The sequence below is a fragment of the Papaver somniferum genome, chromosome 7 (assembly GCF_003573695.1).
Source record: "Papaver somniferum cultivar HN1 chromosome 7, ASM357369v1, whole genome shotgun sequence".
In the NCBI taxonomy this organism is placed as follows: domain Eukaryota; kingdom Viridiplantae; phylum Streptophyta; class Magnoliopsida; order Ranunculales; family Papaveraceae; genus Papaver; species Papaver somniferum.
The window spans coordinates 35,608,587-35,619,557 of record NC_039364.1 but is presented as its reverse complement, the minus strand read 5'-3'; positions in this window follow the sequence as shown (position 1 = coordinate 35,619,557).

Genomic DNA, 10,971 nt, shown 5'->3' with positions numbered 1-10,971 from the left:
TGCAGTGGTACGACTATAACCAAAGATCAAAGACAAAGAAAATGACCAAATTTGAGTTTAGTCTGTAGTGTCACGCTATGTTAGGGGAGTATATTTAGTCGAGCGGATGTATAATCTACGTTTGCTTGTGGAGCGTAGTTATAAAATTCGTCCCGTTGAGGCGTAGATATAGTTTACGCGGGTTGTGGGGCGTTGGTAAAGATTACACGGGTTGTGGGGCGTACATATAATTCACGCCGAGACAAGGAACGGAGGTATAATCCACGCATGTTGGGGCGAATGACAAATTGAACGCCTGAAGCTCGGCGTACATATAATCTCCGCTCAACTTCACACACGTAAACAACACGTGTGGCGTTAACTATATTGATCACATTATTAAATTAGCCGACTTCTAAGTTAGAAATATGACCTGATCAATCATTATGTAATTAGTTTCTATTGTTTCATTTACGATGATAAACAAGCATTTCTACAACGTCCATCGATGTTCGACAGATATGTCCTGAATTCAGCTTCTGGCTACCTAGTTTTTACACTTTGGACAGAAACCTAATTTTGGATAGATATGCCCATCCCCAAAAGGCCACGTTTCCATGTATCTCAAACCCTATTGGTGGGTCTCAATATTCGAAATAACGATTTGGATTTTATTTAACAATTTCAGATAAACATACTTATAGGTCAACTGGGGCGGAGGTTATAGGTCCGCTCAACTTCAGGCGTCAACTATATGCACGTCGGGTTGGGACGTTAACTTTATGAACGCCTGACTGAGGCATACGTATAATGTTCGTCTGATTGGGGCGAATCCATAGTCCACGCCTGGCATGGGGCGTAAATTTCAGCAACGCCCGAACGGGCGTACATTTCACCACCGCTCCATTGAAGTGTAGTTTATAAACACGCCTGATCATGGGACGAGGACTACACATGCGCTTCATGTGAAGCGTAGTTTATATACACGCCTGATGACAAACGTACATTATATGTTTGCTCGACAATATATAGTTTTGGTCTTGGTCCCAGACCAAATATAGTCTGGAATTTGGTTTTGGTCCAGCTTTTAGTCTTTACTCCGTCCCGCTGTGTCCCGTCTCTAGCCCGTATTTTTAGGTTTGATCGTCTACTGTGGTTGCTCTTACGGATGTAAACTCCCTCGGTATTTCAAGTTCGCACAATTCTTAAGGCGCACAATTCGTAGATTTTTGTCATAGAAGCCAAAAACACAATGTGGAAAGCTAGCCCTGGTCGAACAGGGTTGACATAAAGTCATTAAGGAGGAATAAACAAAAAATAACACCACCGCCACTAAAAAATTTCAGCGTCTGCGAACGACCTAAAAGATGAGAATCAGTGTATCACCATCCCCATCCTTCAATCTCTATCTAGAATGATTATTGAAACTTACACAACTTATATTTAATGGAAAATTTAATTAGTTATATCACATTGATTCAGTTGTAGAGTGTTTTGATCAACCAAACCTAATGGTCGTATAAAGTTTGTCTGCATGATTCATATCTTTAGATACAGAATACCGAAATTAAATGTAAAGAACCAATCTATGATTTGGCAAAGTTCAGACTTTTGTTTGATACACTTATGGTTCGAATTGAGGATGTTCGTGCGTGGTTATTGTTTCTATAAATGGGATGTTTTATGAGATTAGAAGGGTATTATATGGTGGTTCACCATGTTTGTTGCTCTCTAATCATCTCTGTTATTGTCATAATGGATGGTAAATTGAAGTTGGAACTGTGCCAAACAGCTGATCATGTAACAAAAAACAACTGATCAGACATTATTTTCAAATCAATTACACTGATTTTTTCTGTCTTGTTTGTTTTTAGTACAAGTCTAATGAATTTAGGGTTAATGTTTGTTCGATGGTGAAGAATGAAAATCAATATCAATGGTATATATTGGATTAGTCTTGAATGCTCGTATTAAGTTGCTTTGTATGTATCAAAAGTCCTGAGATCGAAATGTGTTTTTGATGATCAGCATTATCACCGGTCGCAAACCTAAAAGAAATGAAAAGGCGGGGGTACAACAACCACACCCAATATTTCACTTAGTAATCTGTATGGACAAACTCCAATATACTTTCTATAAAATCAACTAGACAGCCAGACTCAACCTAGATAAAAAGTATATCAAAAAGTTTATATCTCAATCTCTCGATTTGATATATACTCAAGCAAATAGAAATCTGCGAGTCTTTATCAAATACTAGAGAGATAACTTGGATGGTACCAAAGACCAATATCCAAGTGTCAATCAATTTAAATCAACAACCAAAAGGTCGGATATTCTAATTGATTGAACAACGCACAACCTGTGATATTTCAATTATATAACAAAATATAATGCGGAAAATAAATAACACAGACACAAGAATTTTGTCAACGAGGAAACTGCAAATGCAGAAAAACTTTGGGACCTAGTCCAGATTGAACACACACTGTATTAAGCCTCTACAGACACTAGCCTACTCCAAATTAACTTCGGTCTGGACTGTAGTTGAACCCCAATCAATCTCACACTGATCCAAGGTACAGTTATGCTCCTACGTCTCTGATCCCAACATGATACTACGCACTTGATTCCCTTAGCTGATCTCACCCACAACTAACAGCTGCTACGACCCAAATTCGAAGACTTTAATAAACAAATTTGTATCACACATAAAAAAGTATACGGTAATAGATAAATCCGTCCCACGAATATACCTACGAGTTTTTGTTCCGTATTTTGATAAATCAAGGTGAACAAGAACCAATTGATAAACCAGACTTATATTCCCGAAGAACAGCCTAGTATTATCAATCACCTCACAATAATCCTAATCGACGCAGCAAAAAAAGATATTGTGGAATCACAAACGATGATACGAAGTGTTTGTGATTACTTTTATATCTTTCCTATCGGAGATATTAATCTCAAGCCAATTATTACAATTGTACTCGTACGATAGAAACAACAAGATCATATCACACAACTACGAGAAAATAGTATCGGTCTGGCTTCACAATCCCAATGAAGTCTTTAAGTCGTTAACCTGGTTTAGAAGAAGAAACCAAAGGTTAAAGGAGAATCGACTCTAGCTTAGCACAACTAGTATCACACAGAAGGTGTGGGGATTAGGTTTCCCAGTTGCTAGAGTTCTCTCTTATATAGTCTTTCAAATCAGGGTTTGCAATCAATGTTAGCTTGGTAACAAAGCATTCAGTATTCACCGTTAGATGAAAACCTGATTTAGATTCAAGCTAATATATTTAAACCGTTAGATCGAAAACTAGCTTGTTACACACAAATGAAATGCACATTTCTAGGCTTGTGTAACAGTACCCAAACTTGTACATTTGTTGGTTCAACAATAGTCAACCAAATGGTTAGCCATATGATCACTTTCATATCAACCATACTCTTCTTCACCATAACTAGTTCAAGTGACTCAAATGAACTAGTTAGAGAGTTTTTAATTGCAAGGAAACCTTATGTAACTACACAAGACACAATCGAAGCAAAAACGATTTGATTCACTCGAATCGGTTCATGAACTATATAGCCACGGTTTGCAATTTGCATTCCTTAATTTATATAAGAATAAGTTCACAAACATCGTTTTTAGATATAACCTACTCAAGTTCGCGGACTGAGTTCGCGGACTTAAGTTCCCGGACGGAGTTCACAAACTCCAGCAGAATTTCTCGGGTCGAGAACTTCCGCCAGTTCGCGGACTTGGCTCATGCCACCATGCTGGTTCTCTTGATCAACAAAGTTCGCAAACTTCGGTTCGAGGAATAAGGACTTATACATATATGTGTTTCCACAATAATGCTTATATACTCCAATGGTTATATAATCTAAACTCTCATTTCAATCATTGAAACATTCTTAGAGGACGTTGATATTCTATAGTTGTTATTCACAAACTATTTTTCGTCAAAGTAAGCAATTTTCAAAGTGATTGAAACTTGTCATAACTTTCGTCACTAGGTAAAAATGAACTTGGCTAAAGCGAAAGCTTACCAACACATATGTCGAGAAATAGATAGGCGAGATAAACTCGGCTCGAAATAACAAATGTGTATAATCTAAGTCTATATAGCAAAACGACTTTTGTCTCAAGATAGGAGATAAATAGACTTTTGAGTGATAGATAAGTTCAAGTCTCCACATACCTTTTAGTCGATGAAGATCCACCGGTTCCTTGAGTAGTCCTTCGTCTTTTATGATGATTGCCATGGAGCTCTTGAGCTCAACTACACTTTGTATCCTAGTCCGAGACCTTAGCTATAGTAGACTAGAAATCAAGACTTATAGTTTTGATCACTAACATTGACAAACATGCTTAAGATAGCAACGCATGCGAGTTCGACCGAGCAATGCTCTAACAAGAAATAATTATGAGCTACGATTCATATTTCCCCCCATCTTGACCAAAAGTAAAAATTGTAGGACCGAATTTCAGTTTTCCCCGATTCAAAATGGCTTTCCCTATAACAAAAATCTTTAATATTTAAGGAAAGGAAGAGGGAGAGATGTTTTTAGCATAAAATTGAGTGGATAACCCTTGAAATCTTTTTTACGAGTCTAGGAGACGAGTAGAATAAGATATTGTCTAAATATCCATACATTTAAAGGATTCTTTTTTAATATCCATTATGGGTATTCCACCCAAATTTTCTTATTTAATATTTATACAGTGGACTAAAATATCCCTAGCTAGTTTCATATTTTTGTTTTACTAAATTTATCTGCAAATTACAATATATGCTGAATTAAGAAAATATTTCATATATATCACACCTGGATAAATCACAACAGACTGATAAATCTGTTGCGTACATCAGCTCCAGCAAACAAGTTGTGGTGTACACTGGTACTACTAGTAGTTAAAATCTTAATCGCATTAATAGTAACCTATCACGACCCATCGCAGATGAAACCCCAACCAAAAATGTCTAAACTGCAAGTGCCTTCAAGTAACCTGCAAACTCCTCCTCGTACCTCTCCAAATATAAACTAATATTCTCGTATATTGTCGCTCAAAGGTCATCCACACGTGCCAAGCCCTTCTAGTATGTGATAATTACTAGTCAAGTACTTCTTAAACTCCCACATTCACTCCTTCGTATGATTTTCGGAAAACTCAGGTGTTCACATAAAATTTAAACTAAAAAAAATCCTACAACAAAGCCTCTGGTTCTCAATAAGTGGCTTCAGATTCATAGTCGTAACAACAACACCATCATTTATATTATCAACCAGACTATCAATCCTCATCAAAACCCAAAAAAGGTGTTTGGTAAAATACATGTACAATATTTGGAGCCAATAAATGCATAAGAATAGTTAAGTTCCTAGTGGTCAGACTAACACGTAATAGATCAGAGAGCTTACCGTAATCAATAAAAAAATGAGAGTCATCTTCATGACAAGGACAAAAGTGAAGGTATCTTTATCTATCATATTATTAGTACAAAGAAAAAGATGCAGACTACAGACAAGACCGGCAATAACCCCACTAATTCCCCTAGCTTGCCAGATACACTTACCTAACTTACTACTGCAACTCAAAAACCTAAACACTTAATTATGGATTTTAACAACATCGAGAGTCAGACTTAAGCTAGTCCTGGTATCAACATAGTCATCTATTTGACACCATTCCACCTCAAAATAAAAATAGCACAAGAAAGGAAAAAAACAAGGATTGACGCATACAACCAAATGGAAAATTTCTACAAGCTTTACTTTTTACTCTTAATTCACTAATTATTGGAGATTCTACATAATTTAAACATATTAATAGTTGAATGAGTGGCATTAGTAGCATAGTCAAAAGATATCGATGCTTGCTTATTTCCCTTTTCAAAAAAAAAACAAAAAAAAAACACCTGATTTGAACTTTGTAGACCCTTTCAGTAACATTACTTTTCCTTACCATACACCGCCCCTTGTACTCAATTCCATTATACTGCCTTGAGTTTATCCTCCAATCCGCTTTTCTGTTCATGCTATTTTGCAGCTCTAAATCCAACCATTATTATCAACTTGATGTATTAATATAACATATGCAAATATTAACAAATAAGATTCATGTGTTGTCAGAATCTGTAATTTTAGCAGGTATATATTGTACGGGCCGACATAAACGAATTGTCTTGTTCCTTTACTAGCTTTGATTATCATATCTTGTTCTCCGATGGACATTACACTGAGTTTTATCCTTATAATAATTCCTTTAAGAAATTTTTTATATAAGTAACAATTTTAATCAAAAGAGGTGTAACAGATAGGGAAGCACACCAAGAAGAAGCAAGAAAAGAAGTTGTGGTATAAGATGTTTGATGAGTGTAAACCTGAGTTGTTGATCAACCTAATTTCCAAGTAGAAGACTGAAGTCTTTTGGCCTGAGTATTGTCATTTGGCTGAGCAGAAACTGAAAAGGTGAGGGTACCAAGTATACCACCAATTTTTTCGTTCGAAAACCTGTATGAACAAAAAATCTAATACAATTGCGAGTAGACCAACTTTAGGATCCTTAACAATATGTATATAAAGTTTATATCTCTTTTTGTTAGAGCACTGCTCGGTTGAACTCGCATGTGTTGCTATCTCAAGCATGTTTGTCAATGTTAGTGATCAAAACTATAAGTCTTGATTTCTAGTCTACTTATATCTAAGTCTCGGACTAGGATAAAAAGTTTAGTCGAGCTCAAGACTCCATGGGGATCATCATACAAAGACGAAGAACTACTCAAGGAACTTGTGGAACTTCATCGGCTAAAAGGTATGTGGACACTTGAACTTATCTATCACTTAAAAGTCTACCTACTCTTTCTCCTATCTTGAGACAAAAGTCGTACTGCTATATAGACTTTGGTTATACACATTTGTTATTTCGAGCCGAGTTTATCTCGCTTATCTATTTCTCTAAATATGTGTTGGTAAGATTTCGCTTTGGCCAAGTTTATCTTTACTAGTGACGAAAGTCATATTAGTTTCAATTACTTGAAAATGGCTTTGACGAAAAATGGTTTGTGAATAACAACTATATAACGTCCTCTAAGAATGTTTCAATGATTGAAATGAGAGTTTAGAATATATAACCTTGGAAGGATATAAACATTATGTGGTAACACATACGTGTGTAAGTCCTTATTCCTTGAACCAAAGTATGCGTACTTTGCTGCTCAGGAAAACCGGAACTAAAGTACGCGTACTTTCGGAAGTTCACATCCCGTGAATTTCTGCTAGAGTTTGTGAATGGAAAACAAACTTATTCCGGGTACTTAAGTCCGCGTACCAGTATGCATACTTAAGTTGGTTATTTTCTAAAAACGGTTATTCGTGAACTTAAACTTATATAAACTAAGGAATGCATATTTGCAAACCGTGGCTATAAAGTTCATGAATTGATTCGAGTGAATCAAATCGTTTTTGTTTCGATTGTGTCTTGTATATTTCTATAAGATCTAACTAATTGAACAACTCTCTAACTAGTTCATTTGAGTCATTTGAAATAGTTTTGGTAAAGAAGAATATGGTTGATATGGAAGTGCTCATATAGCTAACCATTTGGTTAACTACTGTTGAACCAACTAAGTGTACATGTTTGGGTACGGTTACACAAACCTAAATAAACGTGCATTTCATTTCTGTGTAACAAGCTAAGTTCGATCTAACAGTTGAAAGATATTAGCTTGAATCTAATCAGGTTTTCATCTAACGGTGAATATTGGATGATTTGTTACTAAGCTAACATTGATTGCAAACCCTGATTTGAAAGACTATACAAAGGAGAACTCTAGCAACTGGGAAACCTAATCCCCACACCTTCTGTGTGATACTAGTTGTATTAGCTAGAGTTGATTCTCCTTTAACCTTAGGTTTCTTCTCGAGACCTTGTAGGTTAACGAATTGAAGACTTCATTGGGATTGTAAAGCAAGACCCAACTATTCGTAGTTGCTTGATCTGATCTTGCTGTTTCTATCGTATTTGAGTACAATCGTAAGATTGGCTTGAGATTGATTTCTCTGATAGGCAAGATATAAAAGAAGTCACAAACACCTTTGTCTCATCGTTTATGATTCCGCAATTTCTTCTTTCGCTAGTCGGTTAAGATTATTGTGAGGTGATTGATAATTCTAGGTTGTTCTTCGGGAATATAAGTCCGAGTTATCAATTGGTTCATGTTCACCTTGATTTATCAAAAGACGGAACAAAAAACTCGTAGGTATTTCTGTGGGAGACAGATTTATCTATTACCGTAGACTTTTCTGTGTGATAGATATTTGTTTATTAAAGTCTTCGACTTTGGGTCGTAGAAACTCTAGTTGTGGGTGAGATCAGCTAGGGGAATCAAGTGCATAGTATCCTGCTGGGATCAGAGACGTAAGAAGCGCAACTGTATGTTGGATCGGTGTGAGTGATTGGGGTTCAATTATAGTCCAGATCGAAGTTAGTTAGTAGTAGGATAGTGTATGTTACGGCTTAATACAGTGTGTGTTCAATCTGGACTAGGTCCCGGGATTTTTCTGCATTTGCGGTTTCCTCGTTAACAAAACTTCTGGTTCTGTGTTATTTCTTTTCGCATTATATTTTGTTATATAATTGAAATATCACAGGTTGTGCGTTGAATTGATCAATTGGGAAATCCAACCTTTGGTTGTTGATTGAAATTCATTGATCCTTGAACATTGGTCTTTGGTACCGTTCAAGTAGTTTCTCTTGTATTCAATTAGACTCGCAGATTTCTATTTGCTTGAGTAAGTATTGAATCGAGAAAGTGAGATATAACTCTTTGATATACTTTTATTAAGATTGAGTCTGACTGTCTAGTTGATTCTTTTAAAAGTATATTGGAGTTTGTCCATACAGATTGCTACGCGAAATATTGGGTGTGGTTGTTAGACCCCCACTTTTTCAATTGGTATCAGAGCAGACAAACACATTTAAAGAGCTTACAAGTCTGTGTTTGTAGCAATCTGAGTTAGTGGAAAGAGTCTCATCTCTGGCATATACGTATACCAAGATGCCTTCCAAAGCTTTTAACTATGCCAAATGTCTTGGGATCACCTCAAAGGATCATTCCTTAGCTGATTTTTCTGAATCCCGAGGTAGAAATGCAGTTGATATATGTCCCTCTAATAAGACATTTGACACCATCGCAAAAGCTGAAATGGAGCTCACCAGAATCTCAAAAAATTCTACCGAGGCTATTGATTTTCAAAATCATGCTCATCTTATTGATGAATTTGAAAAGTCTCTTGGTCGAGAACGGGTATTCTATAATATAATTTAGTCCTTCTCTAACAATATCGAAAAACTTATTCAAGAAACCACTCTACAATGCGAAAAGATTAGTGTTCTTGAGGATATTGTCAAGAAAGATTCAATTAGAGAAAAACGTTTGATCGAGGCGCATTCATCAGATCTAAACAGACTTCGTGTCAAAAAAGAGAAACTAGGAGCATCCCTTATTCTAGCCCAAGAACAATGCAAATCCTTGGAAAAGGAAAACTTTGTTTTGAGGAAATTTTTTTCTGTACCGACTAATTCTCAATCTGAATTTCAGCACATGAAGAGATGTTTTCCAAAAGAAGTTTTTGTCAAGAAAGGATTACATGACTTGCAAACTTCTAATACGACTAGGAATTTAAAACAGGTTTCAGTTAATGTCTCTCCTCCACGAACCTGTTCATTATGTGGGAAAAAGAATCACTATGCTATTCATTGTTTTGTTAGAAGAAAACAAATTTTTAATCTTCATAATTTGTTTCTTTCTACTATCAATGGAGTAAATCGTCTGACGACTTCTACAGTGAATCTTGTGCCCACTGAATACCAGAAACCTTATAAAAATGATCTCTCTTCTAGAAATCGTCACAGGTTACAAGTTCATCTCAATGGTATAAATTCTTGTGCCACTAATGAATACATTCCCTGTGTCTATAATAATAAGTCTGGTAAATCTAAGTCTAGGAAATGAATCTCTCTGTACCCTGATTCTCTTGAACCAATCTCAAGAGGTCCTAGATTTTGTCCTCAGAGAAATCCTTCTGAAGGAGATGTTAAACAGGTTGGTTCCTACTCATCTGGGATGAAAGTCAACCAAAGAAGGGAAAAAAACACGAAAGTCAAACTTTCAGATGATGTGTACAAGTCCTTCCTCAATGATCATAGTGGGATTACTTCTCACTCTACCACCTGAATCCAGGTATCCTTATCCTTGTTTCTAACTTGAGAGGTACAAAGATGACGATTGAGAAAGATTCAAGTGTGTTGTGTAATATTTTTTGTTATTTGTGTTTTTTTTTGCTGCCAGTCCACAAACGTCGTGTCCTCCTCTTGTGAGTTCATAGGGTTTCCATAAAAAGAGTTATTTCTCCTATTAATAAACACATATTTATATATATACCGTGTTATTCCATCCCTAACAAAAAATTCATATGGAGAACTCTGCAAAATCTCAAGAGATTGTGCATCTTGATATGGAGGAAGACACTCAAGGACGTGAGTCGATTCAAGAGATGGTTCTAAAAAGGATACTTGAAAGAAATGATCACAACTCTTGGATTGATGATTCAGTCAAGGATTTAACTCGTTTTCAGAACGATTCAAAGGTCGAATTTGCAAATCTTCAACTGCAAATAAACCAACTCTTAGATGGTCAGGACAGAATCCTTGCTAATCAAAATATTCTGATACGGAATCAGAAGAAACTCATCATGGATTGTGTCAAAGCTAGACATCTTGCTCGGATTGTTACTCGTAAAGTCAGTGTTCTAACTTACGAACATGGAGTGTCTACGGTCAAGAGAGTAAAGGAAATCAGTGATACCTTCTTTGACGGATTCATTGAAAGGTATGAGGTTCTCAGTGAACTTTGATTTTATTTGTCTAGTAAATCTTCTTATGAGAATTCTATTTCTTGTGTTTTAGGAAGAATAACT